Raw genomic sequence first — 17369 nt, forward strand, 5'->3', positions numbered from 1 at the left:
TTTCCACAATTATCATGCTGTACAAGAAAAATCAAATCAAAAAGAAAACAAAATGAAAAAGAAAACAAAAATCAAGCAAACAACAACAAAAAGGGTGAAAATACTATGTTGTGATCCACATTGAGTCCTCACAGTCCTCTTTCTGGGAGTAAATGGCTCTCTCCAACATAAGTCTATTAAAATTGGCCTGAATTATCTCATTGTTGAAAAGAGCCACATACATAAGAATTGATCACATAATCTTGTTGTTATTGTGTTTTACTCACTTCACTTAGCATCATTTAATGCAATTCTCTCCAGGCCTTTCTGAAATCATTCTGCTGATAGTTCCTTATAGAACAATAATATTTCATTATATTCATATACCATAACTTATTCAGCCATTCTCCAACTAATAGGCATCTACTCAGTTTCCAATTCTTTGCCACTACAAAAAGGGGTACTACAAACATTTTTTCACATGTGGGTCCTTTTCCCCTTTTTATGATCTCTTTGGGATACAAGTCCAGTTGTGACACTGCTGACTCAAAGGGAATGCACAGTTTGATGGTGTTTTGGGCATTGGTCCAAATTGCTCTCCAGAATAGTTAGATAAATTCACAACTCCAGCAATAATGTATTAGTGTCCCAGTTTTCTCACATCCCCTGACACATTTCCTGTCATCTTAGCCAATCTGAGAGGTGTATAGTGTTACCTCAGAGGTGCTTAATTTGCATTTCTCTGATCAATAGTGATTTAGAGCATTTTTTTTTCATATGACTAGAAATGGTTTTAATTTCTTCATCTGAAGATTGTTTATTCATAACTTTAAGCCATTTATCAGTAGGAGAATGACTTTTTAGTTTTAAGGAAGGAAGAAAATAAACATTAAGTCTCCAACGTGTATCAGACATTTTTCTAAACATGTTACCAATATTATTTCATGTGATCCTCACAATGAGTCTGAGAGGTGTTATTATTATCCCCATTTCACAGATAAGAAAACTGAATCAGAAAGTGGTTAAGTGACTTTCCCAGGGTCACATAGCTGGCAAGTATCTGAGACTGGATTTAAACTCCAGACCCAGCTCTCTATTTACTCTACCACCTATCTATCTCTCTGTAATTTAAGGGGATGCCAGAGATTGAGTGACTTGCTTATGGCTATCCAACTAAATGCCAGAGAGAAAGTTTGAATGTAGAATTTGAATTAAAGAATATTTCTTATGCCACTCTGCCTCTTGTAATTCATATATTCCTTAATACTGAGTAAAACATAAAAGTATTATACTGATTCTATAATCATAATTATAATAATAGAATAATGTGCTTTAAGTTGGAGTGTATCAGTGGCCATCAAACCACAGCCTGCCAACCTTTCCTCATATTCTGTGTGGCTGGTGATCTAAGGATGTTTTGGGGTACCTTTGTAAATTTATCTCTATTTAATTTTAAAATGTAAAAAACATTCCCATGCAAAATCAGAATTTTCTAGATTTGCCAGATTTGGTTCTTGGACCAGTTTGCGGAGTCTAGGAAGATGGCCATCAAGATACCTTCCAAATCTCAAATTTGGTAATTGTCTTATTCTGTGATTCTTAGATTAATAACCCTAGAACTCAGAAGGTATCTTCCATTCCTCAAATTTTACTAACTAGAGGCAGCTGGTGGCACAGTGGGTACAATATTAGGCCTGAAGTCAGGAAGATCTAAATTTAAATTTGGCTTTGGAGACTTCCTAGCTGATACAGCCTGAACAAATCTTTTAATGTTTGCTTCAGTTTCCTCATCTGTAAAATGGGGATAATAATATCTACTTTTCAGCATTCTTATGAGGATCCAATGAGATCATATTCACAAAGCATTTAGCACAGTGCATGGCATAGAATAGGCTTTATATAAATGTTAGCTATCATTATTAAACTAAACCAAGTCCATAGTGAATTGCCTAGCCCCATAATAGTTATGGACCAAATTGGGACTAGGAACTAAATCTACTTACTATTTGATCAGTGTTTCTACCCTTATAATGTGTGAAACATTTGAGGGATACATATATGATTTTTTTGACAGTTTTTTTTGTAATTATGTAAAAAAAATACATATTATATAGATCTTCAATTTTTAAAAGCTAACATGAGATATTGGGTTTCCTGTCTTGTAATCTAAATGCCAGCTTTGAAAGAACATGTATTTGAGCACAAGATAAATATAATTGGGCCTTTTTCTGAAACCTCCTGAATAAGATTGAGACTTTTTTTTAACATTGCTTTAACCATTGAGACAATATTAATTCAACTCCTACTTCAGTGCAACAAAAGCTGTGTTTATGCTAAGACAGCAGCACAGTCTTGACAACCTTTCCAGCTATAACTTGGACATCGCACATGTAACCTTTTTAAGGTTACTTCCAGCTCTAAATCTATACTTCTGTCTTTGATGTACATCAACAAAATTCTGATAAGCAGAGATTTGCATGTGCTAATCATTCTGATCTGACTGCCAAGCAGATGAGTTCCAGCACTTTGCTTTCTTGTTATGATGCTTCAGTTCTAGAAATCTTTATAAATGAAGAAACAGTCAAATGAAATCTTAATGGTGATTTAGAAGCATCAGTAGAGCTTTCTGAAATTCTAGTCTCAGCCAGGACCTAATGAGTCAGTTTGTTTGGCTTTGTGACTTTACCTATCCTTTCTAATGTAGCACCAGATGCACAATATATATATTGTATATATAATGTAATGTAATATATAATGTAATATAAGATGCTTTTTTTTACATTATAATTTTGAACCCTTAGAAGCTACGTGACTAGGTAATTTTTATGAAAATTATCTCTTTTTTTTTAAAGGATATCAAACAAATAAAAACAAAGGCCGTGAAACCATAGATAAAGATCTCTTTGCATGTTGACTCAGAAAACCATATATAATTATTTTCTGTGTTCCATTGTATTTTTGTTTTGTCAAATGATTTCCAATTACATTTTAATCTGGTTGTGGGTAAACTGAATGCAGCATGCACAGGAGTGTTTGACATCTTTGGTGTAGTGCATAGAGCTTTCTGCTTGAAGAGAGAGAAACATGAGTTCAAATCCCATTTCTGATAATTTTGTGACTCTAGGTTAATTATTGAATTTCTCAGAGTCTAAATTCCCTGTCTAATCTATAAAGTGGATTTTATTGATACTAAGGTCCCTTGCAGCTCTAAACCTTACAATACAAGCCAGGAGTAGAAAAGGTAGAAGGTAATGAAAAGTAATAAATTATTACTATACTAAGAAATTGTATGGCTCTTTTCAAACACATAAAATAATAAGAAATGCCTATATTTAAAATGTTCTTAAAATTATGGGTCCCCTTTAAAGTGAAATTGATTATTTTTCTCCATTTTATAATAAATTAGACCTGCAATTTTAGAAACTAAAATACCTGTATCCAGATTTCTCAAGTAGCTATTTCATTTTTTTCACCTTGTAGCCAAATCTCTGTTATTGGAAATTATGTCCTTTAGATTTTCACATTGTGCTTTGAATTCTTATTTATTATTCTAAGTAGAGCCTAATATGAAGAAATTAATGCTGTTTTTAAGATTCTGGTTGTTATATAAGCCTAATATTACTCAAGACAAAAAAAATGTGCTATTAAACGACTTACTTTGCATTTGGATTATAAAAATTATGTTGCTGATTTTGTCAATATAGTACTATGCTTTATTTTTTGGCAAAATTTTATAGGACATTCTTTTTGACATTAATGTGTTCATTAAAATTAATTACTAGATTATTTAGATTAGAATTAGAACCCTTTTTAAAAAAAAGATAATTTTATGGGTATCTTTATTTTTATATTTCTCAAATTTCTTTTTACATATCTCCCAATTTTTCCTCCCAGAAAGCCATCCTATATATGATATAATATGTATTTTTTAAAAAGATAAAATAATCACATAACCAACTAATGTGTACTAAAAATTCTGACAATATATCAGATATTCCATTCCACACCCCATCTCTTCAAACAACTCTGAAAATGTTTCCTCATAACTCTTATATGGGGCTAATCCTGATTTTTTAATTTCGTGACATTCGTTTTAATTTGTTCTGAGTCTGCTATTCTTGTTCATTCACCTTCTTGTAGTCATTGTATATTGTTTTATTGAATCTGCTTACTTAATTCTCATCAACTCATGTAAATTGTAATATGCTGCTTCATACTCATGATATTTGTCATTTTACTTAGTAACATTCTATTACATTCATTTTACACAACTTGATTAGCTATTTTGATTATTTCTTTCCTTTATATATCTTTGTCATTGTAAAAGTGCTATGAATATCTTAATCTATATGAAGACTTTTAAAAAAAATTATTAACTTGCTTGCATAGAAGTAGAAACCCTTAGTCTGAGAATTTGGGCATTTTGAAGACTGTCTTCATTTAATTCTAAGGTGATTTTTAATATGATGTATTATTGGATAATGGCTTTTTCAGATGCTTAGAAATGTTTCTTCAAACATCAAAATATTTCTTCAAAGCCAGAATTTATTCTCATAATATGCTGTATATATTTCAATGTAAATTTCCTGTAACTATTCTAATAGTCAGATAGGCATACTTTTTCATCTGTATTATGTAGAATAAATTGCTTAAAGGTTTATATAATTAATGTGTTTTAATATATATTACATTTTTTCTCTGTAAAATTTCTTATTAGTATCTTTTGTTACCTAGAAACATCATTTTCCTTGTCCCCCTTCCAAAGAGCTATCTCCTAAGATATTATTTTTAAAGAGGTAAAGAATCAGCACAAATAATCAATGTATTTTAAAAATTAGAAATTTTGTACAATGTTTAATGCCTGGGGACCTCTCATATACATGAAAAGAATGGGTTGGGTGGGTAACGTCTCATTTCTTCATTTCAGTCTTGTATCTTTGTAATTTTGTTGCATTTACTTTTGATTTTCTGATGTGCGATTTTTCTCTCTATTTACATTATTGTAGTTACCATTTTTTGACTCTGCTTACTTTGCCCTGGATTAATCTTCTCTCATAACATAGTAATATTCCATTACACAATTTGTTTAGCCATTCCTCAGTTCATGAACACTTAACTTTATTTCCAATTCTTAGCTAATACTAAAAGCACTCCTATAAATACAAAAATGCAAGCAGTTTGTATTCATTTCCCAGTGTTCTTTCTTTGGGTGTAGCTGCTTCTGTCCATCTTTGATCAATTAAAGCTTTCTTTATCGAAGAGATCCACTTCCATCAGAATACATCCTCAAACAGTATCATTGTTGAGGTATATAATGATCTCCTGGTTCTGCTCATTTCACTTAGCATCAGTTCATGTAAGTCTCACCAGTCCTCTCTGTATTCATCCTGCTGGTCATTCCTTACAGAACAATGATATTCCATAACGTTCATATACCACAATTTACTCAACCATTCTCCAATTGATGGGCATCCATTCATTTTCCAGCTTCTAGCCACTACAAACAGGGCTGCCACAAACATTTTGGCACATACAGGTCCCTTTCCTTTCTTTAGCATCTCTTTGGGGTATAAGCCCAGTAGAAACACTACTGGATCAAAGGATATGCACAGTTTGATAACTTTTTAAACATAGTTCCAAATTGCTCTCCAGAATGGCTGGATGTGTTCACAATTCCACCAAAAATGTGTCAGTGTCCCTGTTTTCCCACATCCCCTCCAACATTCCACATTATCTTTCCCTGTCATTCTAGCCAATCTGACAGGTGTGTAGTGGTATCTCAGAGTTGTCTTAATTTGCATTTCTCTGATTAATAATGATTTGGAGCATATTTTCATATGTCTATAAATAGTTTCAATTTCTTCGTCTGAGAATTGTCTGTTCATATCCTTTGACCATGAGAAATGGGTATTTTAATCATTTTATATAATTCCAAATTTCTCTTCAAAATGATTGTATTATTTCACAGTTCCATCAACATGGTATTAATGTGTTTATCATTCTACAACCCCTCCAATTATGATTATCAGTATTTTCCATTATTTTAAAAAAACCAATTGGCAGGATATAAGATGAAATCTCAGGGCTGATGTGATTTGCATTTCTCTTAAGATACATTTTCTGTTAGCAAAGCAGAATTAATCAAGTAAAAGTCACTGTATGGATAACAATTCAGTTAGACCTATCATCATGAAAAAGAATATAAATTACAGAGAGAAGAGCAAAATTTTGTTTGACTGAATTTTATGGTCAAGATTTTTTGTTTCAATTCACCTAGCAAAGCTTTCTACAGCTTCTTTGAGTTAATAAATACAGCACTAGAAAAAGAAAGAGTAACTCAATTAACTTCTCCCCTATCGCCCATACCTGCCACTCATAGATCTGTGATCTTAAGAGTTATCAGTATAATTTGTTCCTCCTGACATTCTTTCAAAATATTGGACAGTTATCTCATACTCCTTAGATTTTCTCTTCTTTAAGATACTCAGTTTTTTTTAACTAATTCTTAAATGAATGATCTCAAATTTTTCTTCATCTTAATTCGTCTCCTCCAGAAGACAGATAATTTTCCTAAAATGTGACAGTCCAATTGGCAGCTATATTACTAATAGCAACTACACACACACACACACACACACACACACACACACAATGTATACATTGCATGAGAACTGGAGTTTTTGCCTAAGCAGTAAAGGTTGATACAATGTACTGACATGTTTTCCCTCTTTGGAATAAATTTCATCATACTAGAGCAAGATTGATAAAGTCTGAATAGACATGGGAATTTTGTGTCCATCATAGATCTGAGATCTCCTTGAAAAAAATATGTCTTTCTCTGTAAAGAAGATTGAATTTAACAATTTTTAAAATTTTACACTATCTTTCAAAATGAATTGGCAAAATGAGTCTCCCATGGAAGTCAGAATTTATGAAAGAAATCAAGAATTTTAGAATTTTAAAACTGTATATTTTCTACATCTTGACATTTATATTTAGTAATTTAGTGGTAAATCACACATTTAGTGATCTGGAATTTTGTTCTGTGTTTGTTAGTCTTGAATAAAATGATTTGTTAATATAGAAAAAAAATCCATCTGGATTCCATCCAGATTCAAAAACATTTGACATCAACAGAAAAATATCTCTTTTCTGACTTGCTACTTGTTAAATGTTAATAGGCTGATGTAACTGGGTATTTTGACAAAACCATGTCTAGGAAACTTGTGCTTATTCTGAAAATAATTCTCTTTGCCATACATTCACACATGAGTGGATCTTGATGAGAAATTCACCCAACACTTGATTATTGCACACAAAGTCATTTCTGTAAGTGTCCTATTGAAAGATGCACTTTCCTTCTGAAAATGTATTCTAAATATGTTCCAATGTCCATAAAATGTCTGTATGCCTCTAAAAATAAGCCTGCACTGTTCATCCATGTTACCATGATTATCATAAATGATTGAAGCAAACCTTAAATTATATGATTGCTTTAGTTTTCCTCTGAAACTTATATCATGAATATATCTTAGAAGTGACAGAATCTTTATTTCCTTCACAGTTAATTTATCATTAATATCATGGACAACATGTTTGCACTTCTTAAAATGCTATATGAAGATAGGCAAAAGTCTCTACAACAGCCATTTGTAGCATAGAAGTAAAAAGCAATTTAGACAATAAGATACATGATATGTGAGGCCATCGCCTCTGCCAAGATCTGGAATGCTTTAATGAGTTTCATAATAATTTTTAAAATAGTATATACCCACAAAGAGTTTATAATCTAATAGGCATGCAAGGATAAACACAACTAAATAAAAACTGAACCATAAAAACTAACCTTTGATGGAGCAGTAAATAATTGGGAAAATGAGGGAAAGTAATGACTTTTCACTTTTGTTAATGGTTATAGTCTTATAATCAATTAAGTAAGCCTTGGACATTAACCAATTGATTAGAATCAGTTGATTATGGTTCTTTGATTTATGTAGAGTGATATAAGAGAGGTAGTCAAAAATCTGGGTTCCTAGTCTTTGTTTCCCCACTAACTATGATTGATGCAGGGAAAAGATCTTTAACCTTTCTGTATTCAATTTAACATCTCCAAAATGAAATTTATTCTGTTTCTTTTTAACCGATCTTTCTTCCTAACTAGAATGCTAAGAACATCACCATCTTTGGAATCTATCATCCATCTAGGTTTGTCATTTTTGGGGTAATTCTTCACTCTTCATTATTCATTCTCCTTTCTGATCCATACACAGTATTAAAAAAATCTATTGATACTACATTCACAAAATCTCTATTATCTTTCCCTTTTTCTTTACTCATTCAAGCTCTGTTCTCTTCACCATGCCTTAATTGTTACAAAAGCCAAGCTGCCTATATTCTGTGATCTTAAATTTATCTACCACAAAACTGTCAAATTAATATTCCTAAAACATGATTGGCATTCCTCTATTTGAGAAACTACAGTGTCTCCCTACTTCTTCTAAAATATAGGTTTCTTTTTGGTTTTTAAAGTTTTTGGCAATTTGATTCCAATCTATTGTTTTAGACTTAATTCATATACTCTACCTCATATATTCACCTATTTGCTCAGTTATGTGCCTCAGTTATTTGTTGGTCTTACATAACAATCTTTTTCTCAGTATCTAACTTTGTAATTGATTTCACTTCTGTCTCTTGGAATTCCTGATTCCCATTCAGAGGATTAAAAAAGTCAACAAAGTTGATCAACACATATAAAATTTATAAAAACACATGCACTATATACCATACCCATGACTTCCAATTTCTGCAAAAGGAAATGGTGAGAATGTATTCTCATAAGATTTTCTTGGAGCCATGTGTGTTCTTTGTAATTATGCAGTATTTAGTTTTAATTGTTTCATTTGCATTGTGTTGGCAATGTTGTTTTTTTGACTTTGCTTATTTTGCTTTACAGAAGATTATTTGCTTTTTTCCATACTTTTTGCTGTATTCATTATATTTCTAATAGTGCAGTAATATTCTATTAAGTTCATGTATTGCAACTTGTTTAGCCATTTCTGAATCTATGGGTATTTATTTTGTTTCCAATTATTTGCTATCAAAAAGGTGTATGGTATGTTTAGTGAATTCTTGATGGATATATATACATATATTTACATGTATAAATGTAGATATACATACATGCACATGTGCATACACACACATTTTATCAGTGACCCCTGGGATATATGTCTAGTAATGAAAACTCTGAGTTAAGGATATGAACATTTTAGTAACTTTGCAGAACTCCAAATTGTTTTCCAAAATGGTATTGCTGACTCACAGCTCCACCAATAATACACTTAATGTGCCTGACTTTCTACAACTGCTCCAAGATTGAGTGTTCCTAGCTTTGTTCATCTTTGCCACTTGGGGAGTTTTGATGTTGTTTTGATTATCTGTCTCTTATTGTGAATGATTTGGAACATTTCTTCTTGCCAAAATTGTTAACAGTTTGCATTTCTTCTCTATTCATTTCCTATGATCCTTTATTTGGAAAATAGAGAATGACACACATATATATATAAAACCTATATAAACATAATATATACCTAAAGCCATTTTAATGTATGTCTATTTCCATAATGTATGTCTATTATATAAATATATAAACATATATAAATGTATAAACATAAATTTATGTTCATGTGTGCAAATGTATGCATATATATTTAGTAATCTATGTAGTTTGGATATTAAATCCATTACTAAGAAATTTGATACATTTTTCCTCATTCAAGTGTCTGGACTCATATTTTCCTGAATGTGCCTCCTAGCTACTTTATGACTTTTCTTTATGATTGCTGTCTTATAATATATTTTGAGTTGTAAAAACCTTTTGTTTATCCAAATGAATTTTGTTATTTTATCAAATTATTATTTATCAAGTGAATTTAGCATTCCATATCTGTGTAGTCCCAACAATTTGTTAGATTTTTATTCTCATTCACACTTTATTGAAAAAAGAAAAAAAATCAAATCAAATTAAAGTTCTTATAAAAAATCTGCGTAGTAAAGCAAAAACAAATTATCACATAGTCTGCACACAAAAAAATGAACAAATATGGCTCATTCTGCCCTCTAAAGCTATCATTTTTGTCTGCAGTTGGATAACATGTTTCAATATCAGATTTCTGGAATCTGTACTGTCATTTTGTTGATAATAGTTCTTATTGCTTTCAAATTTTACTGTTGCTCTTACATAAATAGTTCTCCTCTATTTTGAGCTGTATGTATATAGTTCTTATATGTATCTTGGTAGGTAGATTAAGAAGTAGTTTGCATATTCTGTAGTTATTTTAATTTATTTTCTTTCTACTTTTTCCTACCAGATTCAATTCACAATACATAGAAAAATTGATAATTTGCATAGGTTTATTTTATATCCTACAAGTTTGCTGAAATTATTGTTTGAATTAACTTTAGAGTTATGTTTACTATCATATTATCTGCAAAAAGAGAAAATTCTTTTCTTCTTCAGCTATTCTTATTACATCAATGTCTTTTTCTTGTCTTATTACTGTAAGCCAGCATTTCTATTATTATGTAAAACAGTAATGGTTAATATAGACATCCATGTGTTACTTCTGATTTTAGGGGAAAGGATTTTAGTCTTCATTCCATGTAATGATAGCTCTTGGTTTTATGTACACATTATTTATCATTGTAGGAAAATGTCCATTTATTCTTATATTGCCTTATTTTTTTAAATAAAAGTGTTATATTTTGTCAAGCTTTTTCTGCATCCATTGAGACATAATGATATGTTTTTTTCTTGATTTTATCAATAGTATAACTGATAATAGATTAATCATGCATTCTTGGTATAAATCTAATCTGATCTTAGCAGATAATCTTTCTGATACCTTTTTAGCCTCTCTGCTGGCAAGCAAAGTTTATTAATAAATGGTTTAATTTTTTTCATCAATAATCACTAGTTTACTTTTTCTGCAATTTGTTTGATCTCTATTTTTTCCTTTTGCTTATCTTTGCTTATATTTCCTGCTACTATTGCTATTTTTGTCTTTTTTAATTCAATTTTTTCCTTTATGAATTTAAGTACAAAAGTATTGAGAATGTATTTAGTATCTATATTGGTTTGTTCTCTATGGTCCCTTTCAATATGACATTGTTTACTTTTTTAAAAAATTCTTTTTATATTGTAAAATTGTCAATTTTACTTTGTCTAGTAACTTTATTATAGCCTCTTCTTTCTTTTTTAATTATTCAATTCATAGTAAATTTTGTTCCTATCTCTCATTTTTGTTCTGGATATGACTATATTTTAGCTGTGCTTGTTTGTAAGCAACCAGTTATGAGGTTTTGTTTCTTTATCCAGTGTGTTACTCTTTTTCATTTTGTTGGTTTAATTAATTCATTTATATTTAATGCTATGAGAATTAAGTTTATATTTCTCCCCATTTGTCGGTAGTGCTTTTCATTAGATTTGTTTTTCTTCTTCTGTAAAGAGAGTACTTCACCTCTTCATTTATTTTTGTTAAACCCTTTCCCTTAAGCGCCCCCACCCGCTCCTGTCATTTCTTTGACTCAGTAACAGTAGAAATTGAACACATGGAAAGCAGGAGGAAGATAAGATTCAGTTAGCCAGCACTGGCCCTTCTGCCATACCTGGGCTAACAAATCTGTGTGATTATGGGATCAATACACTTCACTGCTTTCTCCCCTTCTACTACTACTAGTACTCCCACACAGTTTACTCATTTATAAAATGTAGTGTAAGATTAAATGACTTGTTTTTAATTTTTTTCAATTAACAAGTTATTATTTTCTCTCTCTCCCACCTCTATTAACCTCTAAAATTTTGTGGCATTAAGACTAAAATAATTTTTCTCTCCATATAATAAAAATAGTTCTTATTTGTGCATATCTTTGATGATTCAGAATCTTTGGAGTCAACTTGTAACAAGGAAAGGAAAAAAGATTATTATATAGCATTCCATCTTATGGAGAGGTAAAAGGAAAGTGTTGATTATAAACTCAGCCTACTTTTACTAAAATCCTGGGGCTAGAATAACCAAATAAATGTGTAGGCAAAGTAATAATAGAGGCCTGCTCTGCTTCTCACTTTGTATGTCCAACTAAAATTTGAGATATTTTTTTTCCTTCACCTCATCTAAACTTTTTAGAATGAAAGCTTTTCTGTTCATCCAAATGCCCTAAATAGGAGAAATTAAAAAATACTTTATAATTGCAAGAATTACCTTTCCATGATTTTTTGGCTTTTCTTTTTTTACCCTAATTAGGTTAAAACTCCTCAGTCTATACTTGTAGAGTACAGACAGTATAAATTGTGTGTTTAATTCATTTAGAAACATGCTGATGAAAATATTTGGCTTCTAAGAAGCAGAAAAGAAAATAGGCCTTTGGGAATATTTGTTCTGCTATTATTTATCTTAACTTTTGACAATCCAGCTAACTCACCTTATTATCTAGCTCAGTGAAAGATAATTAAAATATGGAGACTTTAGCAGTGTAACATTCTCAGGGAGAAATAACCACATCAAAGAAGATATACAATTACTGTGTCACCCACTTATTTTTGATGATCCAAACTCACACTCTCAGGCAAAGTAGCTGACATTGTTATGAAACTGTCACTGGTTGACCTGAAGAGAAGTATAAATATAACAGTTCCCTTAATGTAGCTGAGGTGGCCTCCAGTGCTACAAAACCTCATTACAGGTCTTGTCTCTGCAAAGGTAGTTTTATTGCCCATGTGATTCTTCTGTCTTTTCAGTCTTTGTGCATACCTTTCTCTTCCTCATTGTTACTCAGGACCATTTCTAATTCAAAAATATTTCAATCTTTAAAAATAGATGTGTGAGACTGACTAATAAGAAAATATATTTTGCATGATTGAACATGTATAACTTATATTATATCTCTTACCATCTCAGAGAGAAGGGAGGGGAAGAAGGGGGAAAAATTGGAACTGAAATTTTTTAAATGTTAAAATTTGTTTTTACTTAAAATTGGGGAAAAATAAAATATTATTTTAAAAAATAATAATAATCAATGGATGTGTGATCTGAAAGAAGCTGGGAGTATACTAGTACTTCCTAAGATAGTGTATATATATATATATATATATATATATATATAATATATATTTGATATAGTAGTATAGTGGAATGTTGATCTTGGACTTAGGCAGACCTGCCTTTAAATCTATAGCCTTAGATATTTACTATGTTAATAGTATATTTATACTATATTACATATACTAGATATGACTCTAAGCAAATCAATCAGCCTCTCAGGCTCTGTTTTCTTAATGTTTAAATGAAGATAATAATATCAACTCCCTAGTAGGGTTCCTGTGAGGCTCAAATGGGATAATATATGTGGTATTGCTGTTTGTTTTTTGTTTGTTTGTTTGTTTTGTTTTGTTTTCAGTTGTGTCCAACTGTTCATATCCCTATTGGGGATTTTTTAGGCAAAGACACTGAGTAATTTGTGATTTCCAGCTACACTGGGCTGACTAGGCAATCAGGGGTCAAATGACTTGGTTACACAGCAAAGAAATGTCTGAGACTGAGTCTGTCTTTTTTGGGGAGGCTGTCCAGGGCACTATTCACTGAGCTACCAACTGCCTCTAATTCATATAAAATACTTTGCAAAACTTAAAAGTGCTAAGAACTTATTAAATTATTTAGTTGACATTCAATGTTGTAATGTGCTTATCACTATAGCAGAAAGATAGTGATACTGAAATGTATATTGTTTTTTTTTTTTTTTTCAAAATGATTACTTTAGCTTTACTGCTTTTAAAAAGTGTTTACTGCATGCAGGAAGCTTACATTCCATCAAGAGAGAAAGCATACATAGTTTGTTGTTCAGTAATGTCCACTTCTTTATGACTTTTTTCCCACAGCTTGCCAACACTGTCCATGGGGTTTTCTTGGCATAGATTGGCTTTGGGAAGAAGTGGTTCCCCATTTTTGTCTCCAGTAGGCAAACAGAATTTAAGTGAATTGCCGGATTGCCTAAGTATCTTAGGTCACATTTGAACTGAGATGTTCCTAACTATAGTACTCTGTTCACTGAGCCATCCAGTTGCCTCTATATATGAATAGAAACACATAATTTGTTGAAGATATTGTACTTGTAGCTGGGAGGATATGACAAAACTTCATGTAGAAGATAATGTTTGAGTCTAATTTTGTTGAAAGTTTGGATTTTAAGAGATGTCCGTAGGGAGTGCATTCTAGTATTAAGTGCCACCCAACAAAACTTATGAAAGTAGGAAATGGAATATTATGAATGATGAACTATAAGGAAAGTTTGATCATATTAGAGAGTGAATTAAAGGAAATCATTAAAGCTGGGAAAATCAGGTTTAGTTTGAGTAGGCACTGAATTCAAAAAGACTAGAATTCAAGTCTTCCCTTTAACTAGGTTGTATCAATCTAGTCGGACCTTCAAATATTTATCAAATATATACTAATCACTATGCTAAGTGCCAGGAATACAATACAAACAAAAAAACAATTCTTTCCTAAAGGTGCTTGTATTCTAAATCACTTAACTTCTTCATCTTGCAGGCAATTCTGTATGACTTTATATACATTTGTAGTGCTTATTAATCTGCTTTGATAGAAGAGGTTTCCACAATAACAATTTCCCATACTAATGAAATCACAAGTCTAGGATCTACTTTCTCCATTCCCCAAAGCTTCATTTTAGTAAAAACTAATGTAGTGATAGAAAAAAGACAGACTTTTAATTAAGCAAAACTTTGATATTATTTAAGGACGCAGACTAAATATAATGAGACAGTTTCAAAATTCATCTGATTTTTAAAGCTAAGTCTCATAAGAATCAGAATTTTACCCTCAGATAGTCTTTAAATTTGAGTTTAATTTACAATTTCATAATAAGTTATTAAGGCTAGGCCCAATGTGGAAAAGATTCTTCCTTCATTTGAAAGGTCCATTTGATTAACTAACAAATATATTAGACTATAATTTGCCAAAAAGAAAATGTAGTGAATGGCATCTTGAATTTTTGAATTATCTATAATTCCAGAATTCTGTATACTCTTTCCTTTGATGTAGCCCATTCATTCTCTTCCAAGATTCTCGTTCAGGTCTTTGTAGAAATCCATTAGGAAAAGCTATACAACGTCCTTGAAGTTTTCCTGTGATATTTTGAATATTTGGGTATAAATACTCATTCATTTAGGCAGTCCATCTATTTTTTTTCATTCCCATTTTGAATGAACTAATTCTTTTATTTAGTTCCCTTTAGTATAGGCAAGCTATTTTTCATCATATGTCACAGGTTGTTTATATCTTGGATCCTTCTTGTCATTGCTCTTTGACACATTTGTAACTTAATTCTTCTGAGATGTTTTACTGTTATATTATTGTAGTCATGTAGTATTACTGGGACAATACCAATACTAAAAGGGATAAATAATATTTTTTCAACAGAATCTAATTTGACAGCACCAAAAATACTGCTATTTCCTAAATGTGTACTATTCTCATTTTTTGAGACCTCTCTGGGAATTCTGGGTATTATTATCTATCTCTAACTCATATCCATAATATATATGTTGATAGAATAACTACATAAGTTTCCTATCCAATTATATACAATAACTTGAGCAGTTTCTATTTTTCAAATATTGCTAATTCTCTCCCCCACACCATTACATTAGGGTGGGGGTGAGGTGGTCTTATCAGTATTAATAAGAGTAGGAATTTGCAAAACATTACAAAATGTTAAGGGTCATTGTGTGTCCAGGTTTATGATGGTTTAATTCACTTGAAGTTTTTGAGTTAATAATCTAGTCCTTTTTACATTTCTTTTTCTTAAGTATTTCACACACACCAAAAAGAGAGAGAGAGAGAGAGAGAGAGAGAGAGAGAGAGAGAGAGAGAGAGAGAGAGAGAGAGAGAGAGAGAGATGCAAAAGATGCGGTAGTAAAATTCCATTTAGGCAAGTGTTACTTGTTAACAGCTTTGACAAAATGTTCCAGGAATGAGAAAACCAAAATATTACTAAAATGAAATGTTTGTATGAGCTTCTAATTAAATCTAAATTAACTTCCTATAGCAATCTAGAATACTAATTGCTATTATATTTCTCCTTCTGCATATTAAGCAGAGTACTTGAATATCAAAATGTTCTAATACAAAGACCATAAGAGTCTCAAGCCTTGAGATCAAACTCTAGTTCTGTTGATTTTCTCTGTAACTTCTTTTGGGGCTTCAGTTTCTCATTTGTCAAATGAAAAGAATTAGTTCTAAAGTTCTTTTCATCTAGAAATTTTATGAGTTTATTACCTAGACTACTAGAAAATTTTCAAGAGTTAACATAATTTAGATTTTCTAAATAGTTTTTATTCAGTGATAACTTTCTTGATTCAGTCAACTTTTCAAATATGAGTTTAAAATTTCAAGTATTTATCTTTTGCAGAATATTTTGATGTTTTACAAAACGAAAGTGCTAAATTCTCTGATACTTTAGATAATAATATATCACTTAGCAAACATTGTAGTTCCAGGTTTACAGATTTTCAGGTTTACAAAGTCTTCAATTACAGGTCTTCAGGTTTACAAATCTCTCTAATTCTTTTCTCATAACAATACTATAATATGCCTACTGAGAGAATATTATTCCTACTTCTGTGTATATTATATATAAATATATGTGTACATATATGTACACATATGTAAATAGATATGTTAAATATGCGTTATTTTATGTTTTATACATAACAAATTCACATATATATCTCAGATTAAAAAAAACTCTGTATGTGCATATATATATACTCAAAAATATATATACATATATGTGCACATATGTACTCAAAAAAAGGTTGCAATTCAATAGGACTTGCAAATCAGAACACTGAGCATTCCACTCTCCAAATCCAGTATTCTTTGAATGCCACTATATTGTACAACATAGCCTAAATACTTTCTATCCATATTTTTATGCTGATGTTTTCAAATTATTATGAATCAAATAGCAGACACAATGCTTGTTTTATGGGTCAAATAAAAATACACAAATAGCTGTTTAATTAGTTATATGAGGAAGAAGGATACGGCAACTAATAACGATGCATTAAAATTACCTTATTGCAGAGCAACATTTTTTGTTTTGTTTTAGCAAAAAATTGCAAAGTTGATGCTTCTTGAATGAGTAATGACCAAGCAAAGTTATCTGAATAAAATGGAATATTATTGCATTATAGTATAAAATGAAAATGAAGTTAAGAAATTCACAGGAGGATCTCTATGAATTGATACAAAGTGAAGTAAGCAGAATTAAGGAAAACAAATATACAATTACAATGCAAATAAAAAGAATAC

The 17369-nt window shown here is 30.9% G+C and overlaps 1 protein-coding gene across 1 annotated transcript in view; it reads left to right on the forward strand.

The window, feature by feature from the left end:
• UNC13C (unc-13 homolog C) overlaps positions 1 to 17369 on the forward strand; it is a 744392-nt gene that overhangs the window by 547781 nt on the left and 179242 nt on the right. The window lies entirely within an intron of this gene.

This window comes from Antechinus flavipes, chromosome 2 (assembly GCF_016432865.1).
Source record: "Antechinus flavipes isolate AdamAnt ecotype Samford, QLD, Australia chromosome 2, AdamAnt_v2, whole genome shotgun sequence".
Taxonomy (NCBI): Eukaryota; Metazoa; Chordata; class Mammalia; order Dasyuromorphia; family Dasyuridae; genus Antechinus; species Antechinus flavipes.